Source organism: Schistocerca gregaria, chromosome 2 (assembly GCF_023897955.1).
Source record: "Schistocerca gregaria isolate iqSchGreg1 chromosome 2, iqSchGreg1.2, whole genome shotgun sequence".
NCBI classification, from domain to species: domain Eukaryota; kingdom Metazoa; phylum Arthropoda; class Insecta; order Orthoptera; family Acrididae; genus Schistocerca; species Schistocerca gregaria.
The window spans coordinates 725144347-725168212 of record NC_064921.1 but is presented as its reverse complement, the minus strand read 5'-3'; positions in this window follow the sequence as shown (position 1 = coordinate 725168212).

The window sequence follows — 23866 nt, the reverse complement described above, 5'->3', positions numbered from 1 at the left end:
AACTGACTAATATTATTTTAATTTATTTCAAAATTAGGAGATTATCCAACCTGTCTTTCTGGGTTGTATTAATATATCAAGAGTGTGAGCTATAAATTCGTCGCAACAAAGAGAAATGTAGCCAGCATTAAACAATATCTCTACGAATTCTCGAATTATGGGCAGAATTGCACGTTATGATTTGCTTTTCGCTTTATAAAAATAGTCTAATTTCTGCTCAAGCTAAAAATACTGAGTAGCTTCAGATTTTATGGTTAGGTTTAAAATATTCTGACTGAATACATTATGTACAGCGTCTAACCTATAAAACCTTTGTCGTTTTACTTGTGTTTTAGTCTCCTGTACAACATCTTTTATTCCTTCCCGTTGTCTTATCCCGTGTATGATCACTTTTTTATAACTTTTTTCCACATTCGTTTCTTTAAATGTGTGTAAGGGTGCTGATAATATCGCCATTAAGCACCCGTAAGCACCTAACGCGCGCGCGCGCACACATACACACACATATACACACACACCCGAAAGTAGTTCTTACAGTTATAACTCTGTCCTGGGCGCGAACTGCGTATAGAGTACCCGGTGGATTGTTTGGAGAAGAAGGCGTTATTCAGCACTGCCTGTCATACCTCCCTAGCGCCTTCCGCGGCGAAACATGCCCGTGGTTGAAACGTGTTGCCGTTATAATTAAGTGCGATGTTCATTTAATCCTTGATACTTCGTCACGTACATTGCACGAGAACGCCAGAGCAAATGTCAAATTGGATCGACGCTACATATGGCTGTACATCGTAAATATCAGCTGTCCAGGAACTCAGGAGCAAAAATTGAGTAATTTGTTCTTCGAAATAAAGTACACTAGCTCTTCAGACTAAATACAGTTTCGGAAAAGAGCAACTGTTTCGGAATACCCTGTGTTTGCTTCACTATTAACTTCTTCTTCCAGACTGAATATTTCAGTCTGCAACCGAGTGTTCACTGTTTTGAAACCTTCTGGCAGATTAAAACCATGTGGCCGACAGGAACTCGGAAACGAAAGCCAGCCTTTCGCCCCTACCGACTGAACTACACGGGCACGACTCATCACCCACACCCACACCTAAGCTTCCACCAGGACGTCTCTCATACTATCTAAATTTCGCAAATGCCCATCTCCGCTACGAAACTGCTTCATCTGTTATGCAGGCTACATGAGATGGGACAAATACTCTATGACGCGAAGGAGAATCTAATAACCATAATGCCAAAGAAGGCAGGAGCTGACAGGTACGAATAGTCTTATGTCTCTGCTCGATGAGAATAACTCACAAGCTGCAAGAACATAACGAGAAAATTGCCAACTAACAATAGGACTGACATTCACAAAAGAAAAGTATGTTTACTTTCATATACATAGTCATTACTATTATCATTATCATTATTATTCTTGATTGTTATAATTATTTTTTGATTGTTATAATTATCATTGTGCTACTGTTATAATCTCTATTTTTTTCTTTAACATCAATACTGTATAATACGTTGTATGCCCTTAATGTTCTGTAGAAACTGTAATTCGTTCAATCTGAGTATGCCTGGTTAGGTGTAAGAGAGGGCCTGAAAGCCCTAATCTTGCCAGCTAAAATAAATGCATAAATAAATAAATAAATAGTACCAAACCATTAGTTTGTAAAGTTTTTTTTTTCGAGTCATTTTTTCATGATTCCCAAATGTTTGATTGTCGGTCGAGATACACTACAGATATTTTCGCGCGCGTAGTTCAAATCTCGTATTCGTTATACTCGCTGCTTACTAGAAACTAGCAGAGAAACCCGGTGTTGCCTCTGGTATTTATTTGTAGCTGTGCCCGCGACTTCGTATGCATTGCATTTATTTTTGACTCACAAGGGTTCTTTGTGTACAGCGTTTGAAGTGAGCTCCGTGGAGCTGGTCATGTGCAAAGCAAGTGAGTTTATGCTCCACACGCGCAGCACACAGCGTTTAGCTTTGTCCTTTGTGTTCATAGCACAACACAATCTTGCCGGCGATTGTACACATTTAAAGCGAAATGTAAGCTGCTAGGAATAAGAAGGATTCGGGATATACAAAAGTCGCCCGCCTGTACCACTCCCCATCAAAATTTACGCTTCTATTATGTAACGTTCAAGAAAAGCAACTTTAAGCCCCCTTGAGCGAAGGATTCTGTGAAGCGATAAAATGCGTAACCTCCCTCAATATCACACCTCGCTTTCGGAAGGAGTTCCCAGAGAGCGAGATAAGGACAACCGATAGTGTGACGATCGAAACAACTCGAATTTTTTTTGTTACGAATTAAAATGTATGTGCATAGAAGAATTATTCCCCAAAATATTATGCACGAAGTCCAAAAAGTAACGATTTGTTAGCGTTTGAAGCCGAGCGTGTACGGCACCAGTCGGCCTTAGACAATCGGTACGCACATTTGCTACCATCGCAGCGCTCGTGAGATGTTTAGAGCTGATTCTAATGGTGCAGATGTTTACCATATATAATGCTATTTGGGCCACGCTACTTCACAAAAGTTCATCGCATGATAATCCTCAACATCACTTTGTCCTTCTGTGTTCCTGGCGAGCAAGCCTAGTGTACTTGGCAGCGCACTAAAGCAAACAGTGAATTGGAAAGTTTAAGACAAAAACGTTTTTGACAATGTTGACTGGAATACTCTTTTTCAAATTCTGAAGGTGGCAGCGGTAAAATACAGGGAGTGAAAAGCTATTTACAATTTGTACGGAAACCAGATGGCAGTTATAAGTGTTGAGGGGCATGAAAGGGAAGCAGTGGTTGGGAAGGGAGTGAGACAGGGTTGTAGCCTATCCCCGATGTTACTCAATCTGTATAGTGAGCAAACAGTAAATGAAACAAAAGAAAATTTCGGAGTAGGAATTACTATCCATGGAGAAGAAATAAAAACTTTGAGGTTTGCCGATGACATTGTAATTCTGTCAGGGACAGCAAAGGACGTGGAAGAGCAATTGAACGGAATTGAATGGACGATATAAAATGAACATCAACAAAAAGAAAGCGAGGATAATGGAATGTAGTCGAATTAAATCGGGTGATGCTGAGGGAATTAGATTAGGAAATGAGACGCTTAATGTAGTAAATAAGTTTTGCTATTTGGGGAGCAAAATAAGTGATCATAGTCGAAGTAGACAGGATATAAAATGCAGACTTGCAATGGCAAGGAAAGCGTTTCTGAAGAAGAGAAATCTGTTAATATCGAGTATAGATTGAAGTATCAGGAAGTCGTTTCTGAAGTATTTGTATGGAGTGTAGCCATGTATGGAAGTGAAACATGGACGATAAATAGTTTGGACAAGAAGAGAATAGAAGCTTTCGAAACGTGGTGTTACAGAAGAATGCTGAAGATTAAATGGGTAGATCACATAACTAATAGGGAGGTATTGAATAGAGTTGGGGAGCAGAGAAATTTGTGGCACAACTTGACTAGAAGAAGGGGTCGCTTGGTAGTACATATTCTGGGGCAATTTAGTATTGAAGGGCAGCGTGGAGGCTAAAAATCGTAGAGGGAGACCAAGAGATAAATACACTAAACACATTCAGAAGGATGGGTTGCAGTAGGTACTGGGAAATGAAGAATCTTGCACAGGATAGAGTATCATGGAGAGCTGCATCAAACCAGTCTCGGAACTGAAGACCACAACAACAACAAGACACAAAACGCCACTGCCAGAAGTCGTTATCGATGCAGTCACCCCTATTTGTACCGATTTGACTAAACCTGATTTGCTGGAGCGTTGTTTGGGCGATTTTATTAAAAAAAAGGTTCAAATGGCTCTGAGCACTATGGTACTTAACATCTATGGTCATCAGTCCCCTAGAAGTTAGAACTACTTAAACCTAACTAACCTAAGGACATCACAAACATCCATGCCCGAGGCAGGATGCGAACCTGCGACCATAGCGGTCACGCGGTTCCAGACTGAAGCGCGTAGAACCGCACGGCCACACCGGCCGTCATTCAAAACGTGAATGAAATTTTCAGTAGTCTCATTTGGAGATACGCTCCAAAAATAACATTCAGCATAAGCGAAACTGTTAACGGTGCTTCAAATTTGGCCGGATGTCTATTCAATGTAGGCCACACTTCATTAATGCGCGTAGTAAATGGCTTTCAAATCAAAATCGGCGATGAAATGCGCCGATTCTGTGAAGATAGAGACGGCAGTGGCGAATCGCTGAGTGACAAAAAGGGCTTTGAGGGCGGAAATGAGGGCTTAACAGGTCGTAGAAGCAGAAAGCGGCCTTGAACTAGCCGGGGCGATGGTCATTGTGGACCAGGCATCGATGACATCCCGTACCTTTGTCCCTTTTCTATATGATGAATACTTCTCAACCTTCAAACGCGTTTTTATTAAAACCATGTTTTTCGGTATGGTTGTCGTCTATGTGGTCTATGGTGGGATCGATGATAAAATTGTGATTTATTTGAACTGACAGATACCCCGTGAATGAATGAATGAATGATGCATTTTCATAAATTGATCTGCGATTCCTGAGAAAATCTAAAAAAAAGAAGCGTTTTTAACTATTTTTTCGCCATCAACAGCGGACCGAACCCCAGTCGCGGTTTCAGGAAGTGGCTGAAATTTTTACGATGTATATCTACGATTGCGATCTCGAACTACCTTGAAAATGTTCTTGATATCTTCATCTGCTTCCAAGATACAGAGGTTTAAAGTTACACTAGTTGATGATAACGACTATATCTGTCATATCCCCTGATTTATATCGACGGTTATACCTGTGATGAATGAATGATACGTTTGTGTAAATTTTGAGGGTACAATTCGTCAAAAGTTTATTACCTGTAGACTTAAAAAAACTGTTGGAAACATAATTATTTGGTATAAAACCAAAGTCCCAGGCCGGCCGGTGTGGCCGAGCAGTTGTAGGCGCTTCAGTCTAGAACCACGCGACCGTTACGGTCGCAGATTCGAATCCTGCCTCGGGCACGGACGTGTGTCATGTCCTTAAGTTAGTTAGGTTTAACTAGTTCTAAGTTCTAGGGGACTGATGACCTCAGAAGTTAAGTCCCATAGGGCTCAGAGGCATTTGAACCATTTTCAACCGAAGTCCCAGATTCCAAGATGGCCATGCACAGCAAATGGCTATAATTTTGATGATGTATTTTTAAGATTCCGATCTGGAACATGTTTGAAAAGTTCCTAGATATGATTTCCCATTTTCGAGATAGAGAATTTCAACATTTCCCCACTTTTGAACGCAAAATACGCGCATAAAATGCGATGTGAGACGAAAGCGTAGTTTATAAAGCGTCATAGCAAGACGAAATATGACGTAAGTGTTTTTGTTATTGTCACAAGGGTTCTGGAAACTCCACTTTCTACTACTGAAGCACAAGCAAAATTTTTCTGCACATAAAATCTGGACCGAAATGTAAAATTAGTATTGCATTATTTCAATTTCACACAACTTTTACTTAACCATCACGTTCTTTTCAGATGAGTGTCATGCCATGGTTTTGCAGGGAAAAGGAGGAAACCAGCGGAAAGTTGCTCCAATCGGAGCACAAAAAGGACGAATATGATCCTCTTTATTAAAAGACTCTGAAAAATTGGGTGCTAGTTGCCTCATTCTACCTTCCTCAGAACGTTTACAAATTTTCGCAAAAGATTTGAAGTGCAAACGAATTCGAGCTTTCTTACGCCGAGAGAGAAGGAGACAGTGGCACCGGGAAAGAGATGGAAAAGTGGCAAACAGTTGAAGACAGTAGACCCAGTATAGAAAGAGTGAAGGATAAAATGGCAGTATGAGAGAAAGAGAGGGACAGTGGCAGTGGAACATACTAGACATTATGAGAATAGTACTAGGAGAAGAGTGAAGAGATAGTGCCAGTGGAAGAGGTATAAAGAGAAGGAGGAAGTGGAAGTGGGTGAGAGCCAAAGATAATGAGAGACAAAGTCTGTGACAACGAGAATGGCGGAGAGAGAGATCAATACACTGAGAAGAGGTAGCAGCAGTGAAAAGGAATGAGTGAGACAAAAGCAGTAAGAGAAAACATGAGGGAGACAGTGAGAGCAGACAGTAGTAGTTGGAAAGAACGAAGATGACTCTGGCTGTGAGACAGGTGACAGTGACTTACTGCCACAAATAGGTAATGACAATGAGTTGGACCGAATGAGTGAGTGAGAATGGGCAATTGGGACAAAATGAGCCTGACAGACTTGCAGCCATGGACCACTGGGTGTGAGCGAGTTACATGTAAACCAGTCACCACACGAACCGTCCATCGCACGTCAACGTTGAGGGCTTTCAAATAAAATGAAATGGTGTGGGCCTCAACTACGTACCATCAGACTCAGAGTTGAAATATTAAAAGTTTTGGCAGGTTTTGTTGTCTAGGGGCTGGGTTCCATAGTTGCCGCATTACAAGCCAAATACTAATGAGTCTACGGTATACAATACGAATATACACATGAATCGAATGATCGAAGGTTCCTATCACTCGGCAATTGCGAATTTTGTATGTAAAATAGAAATTTATAAATGATAGATTGCAATTAAATAAAATCTGCAGGTACTATTTTTAACGACTTTAAATGATGTTTACGATAGCAGAAGCACTTTTAAGAATGCCATTTCTTACTGCAAAGTTGAATAACACGGAAACAATAAATTCCTACTTCGTGAAATTAGTTATGAACAACAACATAGTTCGTGATATATTCACCTCTAAACGCATACTACCTCTTCACTTCAGAAGCTATGGAAATCCCACCAGTGCACAAGTCGGGAATACGAAATATTTCTACCTCCCGCGACCACGCAAAACTTCACTCTCAACGTAATTCCCGCGACTGCCCGTCGCGCTTCTACATCTACATCTACATCTACATACATACTCCGCAATCCACCACACGGTGCGTGGCGGAGGGTACCTCGTACCACAACTAGCATCTTGTCTCCCTGTTCCACTCCCAAACAGAACGAGGGAAAAATGACTGCCAATATCCATAATCTCTCTTGTCTTATCTTTGTGGTCTTTCCGCGAAATGTAAGTTGGCGGCAGTAAAATTGTACTGCAGTCAGCCTCAAATGCTAGTTCTCTAAATTTTCTCAGTAGCGACTCACGAGAAGAACGCCTCCTTTCCTCTAGAGACCACCACCGGAGTTCCTGAAGCATTTCCGTAACACTCGCGTGATCATCAAACCTACCAGTAACAAATCTAGCAGCCCGCCTCTGAATTGCTCCTATGTCCTCCCTCAATCCGACCTGATAGGGATCCCAAAAGCTCGAGCAGTACTCAAGAATAGGTCGTATTAGTGTTTTATAAGCGGTCTCCTTTACAGATGAACCACATCTTCCCAAAATTCTGCCAATGAACCGAAGACGACTATCCGCCTTCCCCACAACTACCATTAGATGCTTGTCGCACTTCATATCGCTCTTCAATGTTACGCCCAAATATTTAATCGACGTGACCGCGTCAAGCGCTACACTACTAATGGAGTATTCAGACCTTACAGGATTCTTTTTCCTATTCATCTGCATTAATTTACGTTTATCTATATTTAGCGTTAGCTGTCATTCTTTACACCAATCACAAATCCTGTCCAAGTCATCTTGTATCCTCCTACATTCAGTCAACGACGACACCTTCCCGTACACCACAGCATCATCAGCTAACAGCCTCACATTCCTATCCACCCTATCCAAAAGATCATTTATGTAGTTAGAAAACAACAGCGGACCTACCACACTTCTCTGGGGCACTTCAGATGCTACCCTCACCTCCGATGCACACCACCATCGAGGACAACGTACTGGGTTCTGTTAAGTACCTCATCCAGCCCTCCCTTGTGTCCTGTATGACCCGATGCTCCTCCCCCACTTCCATACGATCTCCCCATTAACGAGCGCTGTGATTGACTAGAGCGCTCCCGAAGACAATGCACACTCACTAACATATTGAAACACATACGAAATACCGGATTTACATTTAAATAACTTGAAATTAAATAAATATTTCTCCGTCTGGACCATAAACAAGCTCTAACACACATTATTAAATACATAAACAAATCAAATACACGTATATCAAAGGAATAGAAACAAGAGGTAGGCCATTACCCTAATGTCTCTGTGCTTTCTAATACACTCCTGGAAATTGAAATAAGAACACCGTGAATTCATTGTCCCAGGAAGGGGAAACTTTATTGACACATTCCTGGGATCAGATACATCACATGATCACACTGACAGAACCACAGGCACATAGACACAGGCAACAGAGCATGCACAATGTCGGCACTAGTACAGTGTATATCCACCTTTCGCAGCAATGCAGGCTGCTATTCTCCCATGGAGACGATCGTAGAGATGCTGGATGTAGTCCTGTGGAACGGCTTGCCATGCCATTTCCACCTGGCGCCTCAGTTGGACCAGCGTTCGTGCTGGACGTGCAGACCGCGTGAGACGACGCTTCATCCAGTCCCAAACATGCTCAATGGGGGACAGATCCGGAGATCTTGCTGGCCAGGGTAGTTGACTTACACCTTCTAGAGCACGTTGGGTGGCACGGGATACATGCGGACGTGCATTGTCCTGTTGGAATAGCAAGTTCCCTTGCCGGTCTAGGAATGGTAGAACGATGGGTTCGATGACGGTTTGGATGTACCGTGCACTATTCAGTGTCCCCTCGACGATCACCAGAGGTGTACGGTCAGTGTAAGAGATCGCTCCCCACACCATGATGCCGGGTGTTGGCCCTGTGTGCCTCGATCGTATGCAGTCCTGATTGTGGCGCTCACCTGCACGGCGCCAAACACGCATACGACCATCATTGGCACCAAGGCAGAAGCGACTCTCATCGCTGAAGACGACACGTCTCCATTCGTCCCTCCATTCACGCCTGTTGCGACACCACTGGAGGCGGGCTGCACGATGTTGGGGCGTGAGCGGAAGACGGCCTAACGGTGTGCGGGACCGTAGCCCAGCTTCATGGAGACGGTTGCGAATGGTCCTCGCCGATACCCCAGGAGCAACAGTGTCCCTAATTTGCTGGGAAGTGGCGGTGCGGTCCCCTACGGCACTGCGTAGGATCCTACGGTCTTGGCGTGCATCCGTGCGTCGCTGCGGTCCGGTCCCAGGTCGACGGGCACGTGCACCTTCCGCCGACCACTGGCGACAACATCGATGTACTGTGGAGACGTCACGCCCTACGTGTTGAGCAATTCGGCGGTACGTCCACCCGACCTCCCGCATGCCCACTATACACCCTCGCTCAAAGTCCGTCAACTGCACATACGGTTCACGTCCACGCTGTCGCGGCATGCTACCAGTGTTAAAGACTGCGATGGAGCTCCGTATGCCACGGCAAACTGGCTGACACTGACGGCGGCGGTGCACAAATGCTGCGCAGCTTGCTCCATTCGACGGCCAACACCGCGGTTCCTGGTGTGTCCGCTGTGCCGTGCGTGTGATCATTGCTTGTACAGCCCTCTCGCAGTGTCCGGAGCAAGTATGGTGGGTCTGACACACCGGTGTCAATGTGTTCTTTTTTCCATTTCCAGGAGTGTATAAAAAGAAGTTTCAAATGGCTCTGAGCACTATGGGACTTAACATCTGAGGTCATCATTCCCCTAGAACTTAGAGCTACTTAAACCTAACTAACCTAAGGACATCACAGACATCCATGCCCGAGGCAAGATTCGAACCTGCGACCGTAGCGGTCGCGCAGTTCGAGACTGAAGCACCTAGAACCGCTCGGCCTCCCGGCCGGTTCTGTGCTTTCTAAAACAGTAATTATTTAACCAATTTTTTCTTGAATAGTATATATCGGATATAAACAAAGACATAGATGAATAAATATATTTATAAGCATGCTGCTACCGTTTTTTCGTGTAACTGTGGAGTTCTTATGGCCTGACACGATTAATAGTCATCGGCCACTTTACCCTCCACTAACTCGTGTACTATTCAAATTAAATGACCGTAGTTCATACCAGTTTAGATTTACACTAATAGCTTTCTAAAGACACGTTCATCAACAAAATCGGATGAACCGTTTAGACTTTGGAAATCCGTCGATGGGTGTTACAGTCAGATACAAAACTTTAAACTTAGAAAGATATTGAAAATCTGATTACACCATCAAAATCGTCGTGTGAATAATGGTAATGTACATGTTTCTTTTTCAGGTATCACGATTCGTCTGGCTATTATTAATTTCTACGTGAACTGTGAAATGCCTGCTATTATGGTTTCACAAAGTCCGCCACCTTTGCCACTCCCGTCATACACATCTCCTTCATCGACACAAAGCACAGGCCTCGCCACCACATCAACATGGAAGTCCCAGCCACGCAGTCGGGCTGGACCATGCGCTGGGGCTGCCCCTCTCGCCCCGGCTGACGTTTGGCACCACTTGGCCGCTGACGAGCAGCCGCTGCCCGCTGAGAGGCCCCCCCCCCCCCCCCCACCCATGGCCACGCCAACTCCGAACTTGAATATTTTCAGGGCGCCAAAACTCTCCCGTTGCCTCACACACCCCCACTTATTAACATTCTGGCTTGCCAGAAAGTCCAGAAGTAGCACCCTTTAGTTCATACAAGTACAAGTAATGGTTAAAATTCCAGGAAAACAGTGTTTACAAAATTTTTGTAGTGGTGTGGGAGCAGCATGAATTTCGAAATAACTTAAAGTAACACAAATTGTGAACGAAACGGCATATTAAATAAATGCCTGCATTTCAGATATGAAAAAACAATATTTTTTGACAAGGAATAATATTTTTTAAATGCACTTTCACTTATGTGCGATTTTGTAAGCACTTCTTGTGCCACCCACTAGTGCTAAGGCGCCTTCTTGCACTACTTTTTCCGTCGCACTACACATGCTCACACGGCTTTTAGCACACACTATTGATCAACGCACATCTGTCTTTTGACCAAGTGCCTCACAGAAATCGTATCTACCTCTGAATTCCGAGCTCCCTCGTTTATCGAGACAAATCTGTCTACAACGAAAAGCAAAAGTAGAAACCCGTCAACAAACCATTTCCAAAACCCAACCAAGATCCTCGCTAACGATTCCCTCAAGCGGAAAAATATACTCTAGGAACAAAGCCACAAGGCAAACGACTGAATCACAGTAGCTCAAATTCTCACAAGTTCTATTTAATTGACTTTAACAAATTCTTCCTACCTCCATGCACCAAAAATTGTGTGCGCTTACAATTACAATTTTAATACCTTTCAAATTCTTCGCTAAATTCTTTGCCACACTCTTGTACAAAGCATAAATCAGTACATATGTTACTTAGATCCACGAGGCCACTGACCTCCACGCTCACTCAGTGACTCAACTTCCCCCTCTTGCACACGTACAGTGCCACAATGAACTAAAAAATTACTAATGAATCCCCAAGTAAAATCAATAAAATTACCCCTCCTAATCTACTACCACTAATTACAAAATAGAACAGCTTTTCATTTTCCCCCTTTCTCTATATACTCTTGACTGCATCAATCAGTTCCTTAATTCTGTTATGCATATCGACTCCCAGAATCCTCAGTAACTATGGTATGACCAATCTGATTTTCACCTGTTAAAAGTCTTTTAAATTTTACTTGCCTTTTTTCATTCTGTGATTTAAATTCTAAGCGTTTCCCTACACAATTACGCAAAGTATTGTATTTGCACAGGCAATCAGTTCCTAAAATTACCTCCTTTTCTAGACCACTCACTACAAAACATTGTATCTCGTATTTGTTTTCTTCACATTTAAATTCTAACAGTATTTGTTGTCTTATTGGCTTACTCATACCACCATCTACCGTTTTTATCCGAACGCCAGTGTCTGGGAAGAGTACTAGTTTCCTATTTTTGATCATGTTCATAAAACTTTCCGACACTCGTACACATTACTTTCTGAATCTAGAAGTGCATTTACCATTTCTTTGCCGACTCTAATTTCAATAATTGGCTTTACATTTACCATTTCCATTCGCTCTCAAGACTTCTCTCTTAATAAATCATTTTCTACGTCTCGCCCCTTCTCTTCCAATCCTGTTCTATCCATCCCTCAATCTCATGTTCATCCCAAAATAATTCATCAAATATTTCCTTGGCCCCAAATTCATTCATTCTCTCTTCTAAACCACTAGCAATTTTAAACATCCCTTGTTTCCATATGTGTGGTAGTAACGACCGCAACGTTTTACCATACCAACGCCAATCAGTCACACTAAAATCATACTCCTCCTCTATATACCAATTCGTACGAACTTCATTACACAAACTATCCCTATCCACACTATTTGTTTCAGCCCTCTCTTAATTTTCTGTTAGTTGTTGCACATATTTCGTCCATTAACTACTCACAGTGTGCACAACTTTACTGTTTTTCGCCTCCAAAATATCGTCACTTGCAGTTTCAACAAAATTACACATCAATTCACTGTTAAACACTTTCTTCTTCTTTCTTCTTTTGCTTGTGCCTTTTTCCCACAATGGCGCAGGGTCGGCATGGTTAATCGGATTTGGCAATGTCAATGGAATGGGTGGCCGGTGGCCGGATGCCCTTCCTGCCCCCCCCCCCCCCCCCTCCAGGACGGAATTATTGTACCCCAACAGTCTGTGTGTAGTGTAATCCATGGAATAGTGCGAATGTGTTCAGATGTCTGCGAGTCGTGTAACTGAGGCGGGATGTGGGGACCAGCCCAGTATTCACCTAGTGGGATGTGGGAAACCGCCTAAACACCACACCCAGGCTGGCCGGCATACCGGCCCCCGTCGTTAAGCCACCAGGCAGTTTCGATCCGGGGCCAGCGCACTTACCCGAGTCCAGGAAGCAGCGCATTAGCGCTGGCGGCTAACCTGGCGGGACTGTTAAACACTTTATCATACTGAAATAGTACATCGATGCCTAAGCCATCATCACCATAAATATTCATCTCAGCAACCTTCTCTGCCGATGCACCGTTTAAATCACTACAAAAATTCACATCGGAAACTTTATATTCCTCCGTCGACAAATTAACTTTACGTGAATCGTACACAACTTTATCCTCCGTCGCTACATTACACAAATTTCTGCTACCTTTTTGTACTATTTTGGGATTTCCAGACTTGCTACATTCCGCTGTGATGGGACAAAAATCAGCACACACTGCCATTTCTACGCACTTTTCATTCGTATTAACCCCCGATCTTACTTTTCATACTTCTCACATTCACACCCTGACAAACGTTTTAGATCCATACATTCATCAATAAGTTTCGGTTCGCCTTCATTTGTAACTAGAAAAGAGTAAATTCCTTCCTCCGAAGTATCAGTATCAGTAGATTTTGCACCATTGCATAAATTACGATTACTCTGTTCCTTTAAACAGATATTATCTACCTCCGCCGATTCCTTTTTTAACTTGAACTGCTGGGAGATCAGTGCTAAGCCTTCCTTAGTAACATTGACGCTTTCCGCCGAAACACAGTCACCCTCACTTGCAGCTGGCGAGACCAAAGCTACGCCGCCTTCACTAACATCGACTCATTTCGCAGACTCACAAATATTTGCTACTACAAAGCCTTGCTTACTGTAATTGCTACTATTCGCTAATACCTCTTCAGAGCTCTCCACGCAGTTTGATTCCACAAAATTCATCTCCTTTTTATTTTCTTTTTGAGTCACTTGATCTTTTAATTCATCACCATTCACACACTCATTCATTACACATTCATAACCTACATGGTACCCCACAAATTTATTCCCATTACTTTTACTTAAATCTCTCACAAATCTCTGCTTCCGCCGTTCACGCCTGCTTTTATTAAAAGAGCCACCTATATAGCCTTCCTCTTTAACGTACTCTATATTATATATTTGTTGCCTATCTCCAAACCTATCAACATATCAACCATTACCACTATCTCCAGTCCTTTTCATCACATATTCAGATCGCCATCCCCAGACCTGAGATGTGGCAAACATCAGTTTCACTACTGGTTTTTACGCGATTGCACTTAATTTCCCCCATCAAACCTGCATTCTTTACTAGGGTTCCATTCACTGAAGTTATCACACCCGTTCTTTCTCCAAACATTTTGCCGAGTCCAGCTACTATCTCCCTGAGCATTCCTTTAATTTCTCTCATGATAATTATTTTGGTGATGATTATTTCGATTCCCATTTTGATAACTACCACCCGGTTTGCTCTGAGCTTTGATTTTAAAGCCCTTTCCAATTTTTCTACAAAATCTAGAAATTCGTTCACGGGATCACATGGACCATGGACAAGATTCCACTGCAAATTATCGGCTAATCGCCTTTTTAACGTGGTGATTTCCGTTAAAACCCCCAACGGATGTTTCACATGCATAAGCTTGCCAAGTTAGCCCGTCAGCAGCTGAAGGTACTAATAATTCTTATTTCGTTCTAGATGGCTACAGGTCATCAATCGGACATGTCAGAAACACCATATCCATATAAGGATATGTATAACACTCTTGTGTAGTAATCAACTATACATTATACAGGCTATAAATACACTCCTGGAAATTGAAATAAGAACACCGTGAATTCATTGTCCCAGGAAGTGGAAACTTTATTGACACATTCCTGGGGTCAGATACATCACATGATCACACTGACAGAACCACAGGCACATAGACACAGGCAACAGAGCATGCACAATGTCGGCACTAGTACAGTGTATATCCACCTTTCGCAGCAATGCAGGCTGCTATTCTCCCATGGAGACGATCGTAGAGATGCTGGATGTAGTCCTGTGGAACGGCTTGCCATGCCATTTCCACCTGGCGCCTCAGTTGGACCAGCGTTCGTGCTGGACGTACAGACCGCGTGAGACGACGCTTCAACCAGTCCAAAACATGCTCATTGGTGGACAGATCCGGAGATCTTGCTGGCCAGGGTAGTTGACTTACACCTTCTGGAGCACGTTGGGTGGCGCGGGATACATGCGGACGTGCATTGTCCTGTTGGAACAGCAAGTTCCCTTGCCGGTCTAGGAATGGTAGAACGATGGGTTCGATGACGGTTTGGATGTACCGTGCACTATTCAGTGTCCCCTCGACGATCACCAGAGGTGTACGGCCAGTGTAGGAGATCGCTCCCCACACCATGATGCCGGGTGTTGGCCCTGTGTGCCTCGGTCGTATGCAGTCCTGATTGTGGCGCTCACCTGCACGGCGCCAAACACGCATACGACCATCATTGGCACCAAGGCAGAAGCGACTCTCATCGCTGAAGACGACACGTCTCCATTCGTCCCTCTATTCACGCCTGTCGCGACACCACTGGAGGCGGGCTGCACGATGTTGGGGCGTGAGCGGAAGACGGCCTAACGGTGTGAGGGACCGTAGCCCAGCTTCATGGAGACGGTTGCGAATGGTCCTCGCCGATACCCCAGGAGCAACCGTGTCCCTAATTTGCTGGGAAGTGGCGGTGCGGTCCCCTACGGCACTGCGTAGGATCCTACGGTCTTGGCGTGCATCCGTGCGTCGCTGCGGTCCGGTCCCAGGTCGACGGGCACGTGCACCTTCCGCCGACCACTGGCGACAACATCGATGTACTGTGGAGACCTCACGCCCCACGTGTTGAGCAATTCGGCGGTACGTCCACCCGGCCTCCCGCATGCCCACTATACGCCCTCGCTCAAAGTCCGTCAACTACACATACGGTTCACGTCCACGCTGTCGCAGCATGCTACCAGTGTTAAAGACTGCGATGGAGCTCCGTATGCCACGGCAAACTGGCTGACACTGACGGCGGCGGTGCACAAATGCTGCGCAGCTAGCGCCATTCGACGGCCAACACCGCGGTTCCTGGTGTGTCCGCTGTGCCGTGAGTGTGATCATTGCTTGTACAGCCCTCTCGCAGTGTCCGGAGCAAGTATGGTGGGTCTGACACACCGGTGTCAATGTGTTCTTTTTTCCATTTCCAGGAGTGTAGAAGGAGAAAATCAAAGTTAAATACGAAAGTGACTAAGATGTTTCACCATTTCTCTGTCCTTTTTTATGTTTTTTAGGCATGCAGAAAAAAACAACGAAAGAGCCCCCTAAGCGAAAACAAAACATTTTTGGCGACCACAATATAATGAAAAGAATGAATGAATAATAGCTTCCCGGCGCACAGCTGGCATGTGACGGACATGCCGTGTCAATGAATATATCTGTAGTCCCATGTCCCATGTCAGGGTCTTTAACAAGAGCAGTATCAGGTCATCTGTCCGCAGCTTGTTGTCTCCTCTGGATCACGGGGTCTTGGGTTCCATTCTCAGCCGGGTGGGGATTTTCTCCACCTGGAGACTCGGTCTTGTCCTCGTTCTACAACTACATCTACATCCATACTCCGCAAGCCACCTGACGGTGTGTGGCGGAGGGTACCCTGAGTACCTCTATCGGTTCTCCCTTCTATTCCAGTCTGGTATTGTACGTGGAAAGAAGGATTGTCGGTATGCTTCTGTGTGGTCTCTAATCTCTCTGATTTTACCCTCATGGTCTCTTCGCGAGATATACGTAGGAGGGAGCAATATACTGCTTGACTCTTCGGTGAAGGTATGTTCTCGAAACTTTAACAAAAGCCTGTACCGAGCTACTGAGCGTCTCTTCTGCAGAGTCTTCCACTGGAGTTTATCTATCATCTCCGTAACGCTTTCGCGATTACTAAATGATCCTGTAACGAAACGTGCTGCTCTCTCGTTGTCTCATCATCATTTGGGAAGTACCGAGACTGGAAAGGAAAGATTTGGAATTTATGCAGGCGCTGCTGACCACGATGTTGAGCGCACTACAAATCAACGTGATCATGATCATCATCATCAGGTCATCTTCTCCTGCCTGGTATGCCCCAATTGTGCAGGGATCCGTGAAAACAGTACCCTCATAACTGTCAAAAAGCTGACATTATCAGGAAAGGTTCATCAAAGAGTCATGCCCTTCCTGTAAGAGATCAAATAACAGTTGAACAGTTCCTATATACCGTCTCGGCAAAGATAGTTAACTGATGTCATTTGATATACGTCAGAGTGTATGCCATCACTGGTGAAAAATACGTGTCTTCTGGGTGGAGTAACATCCGTAGCGTGATCGCATAAGGTTTAGTTCGAAGATAAAAGGCGAGGATCCGCCATGCCACCAGCCACACATCTGCTGAGGGTCCTCACACTATGTGGAGCTTGTCTGTCTGTATGCATTACGCGACACTGTGAACAGAGGGGGAAGCCAACCATGTCGATGTTGTGCAATCCAATCCGTGTCTAGTGTTTCTCATTAACGAGAAGCTAGCAGGTGGTACGTACCGCCGTACCAAGAAAACGACGGTTGAGGGCGCGCCATAGGGCTGTGAGACAGCGACTCTCAATAGTGTTCCTGGCGTGGTTACCCATATTCAGATGATATATGTCCCTCGACATTGGTACTCTGGTACTGGGGAAGACAGTAAACACATAGCTATATTCATGTGGAAAAGTATTGATATATGACAGCATGGTGTGTGCAGCTGCAGTGGCCGAAAGGTGACAGACAGGCGTCAGTGCTTCAGTCAGGAGACCAATGACATTACTGTGGCGGTTAGTCCACAGCTTAACTACTGTGCTCACCTCACATGGATGTTGATAAGCCCCAACCCACCGTCATGACTGGGAAGAGTGAGTGTGTCACACCACGTCCTGAGTAATGGAGAAATAACCAAATTCTGCCAGTAGCCACTGTGTCATCGTGGTCGACATCGGGAAAATATGAGCCAGGTGGAGTATTCTCATGCCATGTGGCTGTTGATGAAGGTTTATCGTTGGACCATATTCAGTGCTCGTAACAAGTGTCTCCTGATGCCGATTTAGACCGCCTGTAGAAGGTGTCTGTAATTAATCAGCGCACTGTGGTAGACATTACGGGAAAGCATGCCCATCGATTGCAGAAACGCTACACTGGTCAGGAGATCAGCATAGCGTCTGTCCTCGCATCTCTCCGAAGTGCTTCCTCCATGTTCTCTGCAAGAGAATTGGTGGTGGTGTGTTTAAGGGTATTATAATTCAGTCGATGATAGTGCACACATGGGCGCACGTACATTGATACGTGTCACACTTTCACCCCACCTGTATACCCAACTGGCCGCTCTATAAGCTGTACCCCCGCCCTCTCTCTCTCTCTATATATATTTCTCTCTTTGTGTCTCTGTCTCTCTGTGTGTATAGGGGTGGGGGGTAGGGGGAGGGGGGGGGGGCGGGCACGCTGCAGCGCACTGGCCGGCCAATACCGCGTTGGCCGCGTTTCCAGGTCAGCTGCGGTGGCGTCGGGCTGCTGCGACATGTGGTACGGCGGCCACGGTTCGCCGCTGGCAATGCGTGATACAGTCGGCGGTGCGGCTGCAGCGGGCAGCGCGGCCTCGCCACGGAGCCCTCGTCGATTGCTCATCGCCGGGCAGTTGCCCTTAGAAACCCACCATCGTGTTCTGGTACGTAATACACTGCTGGCCGTTGAAATTATTACACCAAGAAGAAATGCAGATGATAAACGGCTATTCATTGGACAAATATATTATACTACAACTGACATGTGATTACATTTTCACGCAGTTTGGGTGCAAAGATCCTGAGAAATCAGTACCAAGAACAGCCACCTATGGCCGTAATAACGGGCTTGATACGCCTGGGCATTGAGTCTAACAGAGCTTGCATGGCGTGTACACGTATAGCTGCCCATGCAGCTTCAACACGATACAAAGTTCATCAAGAGTAGTGACTGGCGTACTATGACGAGCCAGTTGCTCGGCCACTATTGATCGGACGTCCAGTTGGTGAGAGATCTGGAAAATGTGCTGGCCAGGGCAACAGTCGAACATTTTCTGTATTCAGAAAGGCCCGTACAGGACCTGCAACATGCGGTCGTGCATTATCCTCATGAAATGTAGGGTTTCGCAGGGATCGAATGAAGGGCAGAGCTACAGGTCGTAACACATCTGAAATGTAACGTCCACTGTTCAAGGTGCCGTCAATGCGAACAAGATGTGACCGAGATGTGTAACCAATGGCACCCCATACCATCACGCCGGGTGATACGCCAGTATGGCGATGACGAATACACGCTTCCAATGTGTGTTCACCGCGATGTCGCCAAATACGGATACGACCATCATGATGCTGTAAACAGAACCTTGATTCATCCGAAAAAATGACGTTTTGCCATTCGTGCACCCCGGTTCGTCGTTGAGTACACCATCGCAGGCGCTCCTGTCTGTGATGCAGCGTAGAGGGTAACCGCAGCCATGGTCTCCATGGTCTATGCTGCTGCAAACGTCATCGAACTGTTCGTGCAGATGGCTGTTGTCTTGCGAAAGTCCCCATCTGTTGACTCAGGGATCGAGATCAGGCTGCACGATCCGTTACAGCCATGCGGATAAGGTGCATGTCATCTCGACTTCTAGTGAAACGCGGCCGTTGGGATCCAACACGGCGTTCCGTACTACCCTCCTGAACCCACCGATTCCATACGATAAACCGCAATCCCGATAGGCTACAATCCGACCTTTATGAAAGTCGTAAACGTTACGGTACGCATTTCTCCTCCTCCTCACAACGTTTCTACAGGCAACACCTGTCAACTGTTGTTTGTGTATGAGAGATCGGTTGGAAGCGTTCCTCATGTCAGCACGTTGTAGGTGTCACCAACGGCGCCAACCTTGTGTGAATGCTCTGAAAAGCCAATCACTTACATATTACAGCATCTTCTTCCTGTCAGTTAAGTTTCGCCTCTGTAGCGCGTTATCTTCGTGGTGTAGCAATTTTAATGGCCGGTAGTGTACTTTGTCTGTCATTTCCTATACTGTTGGTTTCACTTGGCTTAGTAGGATTTGCCTGATCACGTGTTACGGGGAGAAACTGGAGTCGATATGGAAGAGATACGAGATCCAGATCCAATATTAGATTCAGAATACAAAGACTGTAGCGCCTAGAACTGCTCGGCCACTCCGGCCGGCACGGGTAATGTACAACATGTACATGAACTGAGAGGGAACAGATGACTGGAATACAAAGAACGACGTGCTCAGATTAGAAAGGGTATAAAATAGAGATACAGTTTTTCACCCTTAATGTTCAGTCTGTATATGTCAAAGAATTAATAACGAAAATAAAAGAAAGGTTCAAGAGTGGGATTAAAATTCAAGGTGGACGCATATCAATGAGGAAATTTGTTGATGGCTCTCATATCTTCAGTGAAAGTGAAGAAGAATTACACTATCTATTGGACGGATTGAACAGTCTACTGAATACAGAAAATGGATTGAGACTAAAGGTAATGAGATGTAATAGATACGAGGATACTGAGAAAGTTAAGTTCAAGATTGGAGATTGCGAAGTAGACGAAGTCAAAGAATTATTTTAGCCCGAAAGGAAAAGTACCCATGACGGATGAACCGAAGAGTACGTAAAAACAAACTAGCATAAGCAAAGAGGGCATTTCTGGCCAAGAGAAATCTAATAGTGTCCAATATTGAGCTTAATATAAGGAAGAAATTTATGAGAATGTACGTTTCGAGCACAGCATTGTAATGTAATGGATCATGAACGGTGGGTAAACCGGAACAGAAGAGAATCGAAGCGTCTAGGATGTGGTGTTACAGAAGAATGCTGATAAGAAAGGAATATACGAAAAACGTTAACAAGAAGCGACAGCATGATAGGACAGGTGTTAACTCATTAGGGAATGATCTGCGTGATACTAGAGAGAACTGCAGCGGGTAAAAGCTGTGGCGGAAGACAGAGATTTGAGTACATCCAAAATATAATCAACGGTGTATGGCGCAAGTGTTACTTTGAGATGTAGAAGTCGGCGTAGGAGAGGAATGGAACAAGTCAGATAGCTGAGGAATAGTTAAAACAATTAGTTTTTCTCCATTCTCTGCTTCTTGCACTGTACTCCATGAAACACACGCAAAATACTTGCCATTTCTCATTTACATATTGTTCGAAGGCGTAACACGCAAGTTTTGCTTGTGGAAACTGACGGGCTAATTTTCTAACCGACGTACTCAAATGTGAAGGTGCTTTGATGACACCAACCCGGCCACAATTTTACATATACAGAATGTTACAAAAAGGTACGGCCAAATTTTCAGGAAACATTCCTCACACACAAAGAAAGAAAATATGTTATGTGGACATGTGTCCGGAAATGCTTACTTTCCATGTTAGAGCTCATTTTATTACTTCTCTTCAAATGACATTAATCATGGAATGGAAACACACAGCAACAGAACGTACCAGCGTGACTTCAAACACTTTGTTACAAGAAATGTTCAAAATGTCCTCCGCTAGCGAGGATACATGCATCCACTCCCCGTCGCATGGAATCCCTGATGCGCTGATGCAGCCCTGGAGAATGGCGTATTGTATCACAGCCGTCCACAATACGAGCACGAAGAGTCTCTACCTTTGGTACCGGGGTCGGGTAGACAAGAGCTTTCAAGTGCCCCCATAACTGAAAGTCAAGAGGACTGAGGTCAGGAGAGCATGGAGGCCATGGAATTCATCCGCCTCTACCAATCCATCCGTCGCCGAATCTGTTGTTGAGAAGCGTACGAACACTTCGACTGAAATGTGCAGGAGCTCCATCGTGCATCAACCGCATATTGTGTCGTACGTGTAAAGGCACATGTTATAGAAGCACAGGTAGAGTATCCCGTATGAAATCATGATAACGTGTTCTATTGAGCGTAGGTTGAAGAACATGGGGCCCAATCAAGACATCACCAACAGTGCCTGCCCAAACGTTCACAGAAAATCTGTGTTGATGACGTGATTGCACAATTGCGTGCGGATTCTCGTCAGCCCACACATGTTGATTGTAAAAATTTTCTATTTGATAAAGTTGGAATGAAGCCTCATCCGTAAAGAGAACATTTGGACTGAAATGAGGATTGACAAATTGTTGGATGAACCATTCGCAGAAGTGTACCCGTGGACGCCCATCAGCTCCTGATAGTGCCTGCACACGCTGTAAATGGTACGGAAACAACTGGTTCTCCCGTAGCACTCTCCATACAGTGACGTGGTCAACACTACCTTGTACAGCAGAAACTTCTCTGACGCTGACATTAGGGTTATCGTCAACTGCACGAAGGATTGCCTCGTCCATTGCACGTTTCCTCATCGTTCTAGGTCTTCCCCAGTCGCGAGTCATAGGCTGGAATGTTCCGTGCTCCCTAACACGCCTATCAGTTGCTTCGAACGTCTTCCTGTCGGGACACCTTCGTTCTGGAAATCTGTCTCGATACAAACGTACCGCGCCACGGCTATTGCCCCGTGCTAATCCATACATCAAATGGGCATCTGCCAACTCCGCATTTGTAAACATTGCACTGACTGCAAAACCACGTTCGTGATGAACACCAACCTGTTGATGCTACGTACTGATGTGCTTGATGCTAGTACTGTAGGGCAATGAGTCGCATGTCAACAGAAGCACCGAAGTCAACATTACCTTCCTTCAATTGGGCCAACTGGCGGTGAATCGAGGATTTACAGTACATACTGACGAAACTAAAATGAGCTCTATCATGGAAATTAAGCGTTTCCGGACACATGTCCACATAACATCTTTTCTTTATCTGTGTGTAAGGAATGTTTCCTGTAAGTTTGGCCGTACCTTTTTGTAACACCCTGTATATGTAACCCTGCCTGACAATAAAATTATGTGTATATCCATTGATTGTAGACTTTCTCCAAAATAGACGTTATGTCAGTTTTTGCAAAATTTCTCACTTGTATGTCTATTCGAACGAATCTTTGCGATACGTTTGACGTGGAGAGCAGCTGTGTTCAGCTTTTACATCTGTATGACGCTGGAAAAGTTGCCGCCTTCCCTTTCCCTTGCACCACTCGAGGGCTTCCTCATACAACAAGAGTGGGAGGAGAAACTATTGGTACAAACAGGGTCTGATCTCAGCCACATTGCCACGGAGCGGCACCTCACAAGGATTTTCTTATATCCCTGGAACAAGGGACACGGGAGATTTAAAATAGTACAAGTGTATTAAATTGCACTGTAACTATAGTAGTTGAAATTTATTCCTAAGTTGTGACCGGTAAATACAGGTAACCTTGGTGTAGATTGTCTTTTGTTTATGACTGATAGCAATTCACAGACCTACTGCATAACCAAGGTAAGTTGACTTTCTTTCGTACTATAGCGAAGTTGTTCAAGTGTGTTGCCTACTTCTAGTCTTGAACATAAACTTCAGTCAATCTAGTTGTAATACAAGTCAATAAGAACAAGCCGAATGACATTTTAAGTATTTACTAAACATTTAACTACCTGTATCACGTCAAATCGTGTTTTGTTTTTCTTAACTCTTTGGGGAGTCGGAAAAATACGCGATCCCCATGGGCCAGCAGTATCTTCAACGTGTTCATCGCTAATTGCTTTATTAATTAGTACTGGGCACGCGTTCACCAGGCAGCTACAGTGCAACAGCCTGAACGACATGACTGGTAGCAGTTGAATACATGACGTCATAGTCACGAAGACTACCGATCTGTGTCGGTATATATCGACCACAGCTACGGAGCAAAGTGACACTGTTACGGAAACAGACGGTGCCAACTGTTCTTCATATTATATCTTATGAGTTTGAAAAGCTGAATTTCAGAACAGTATATTGTAAAAATGATTTCTAACTATGTTTTTTACCACAAGTTTTCAGAAATCGGAATTTGTGGTTTTTATGGCTGGGGATGTATGGTTGAAGAGGTACGTTTCGGCACCAAAATTTTTTGAAATTAAGCTCTGAGTACAAAACACCATACTAAAAAAGCCAGACGAATCTCAAGAAAATTTCTCCAGGTC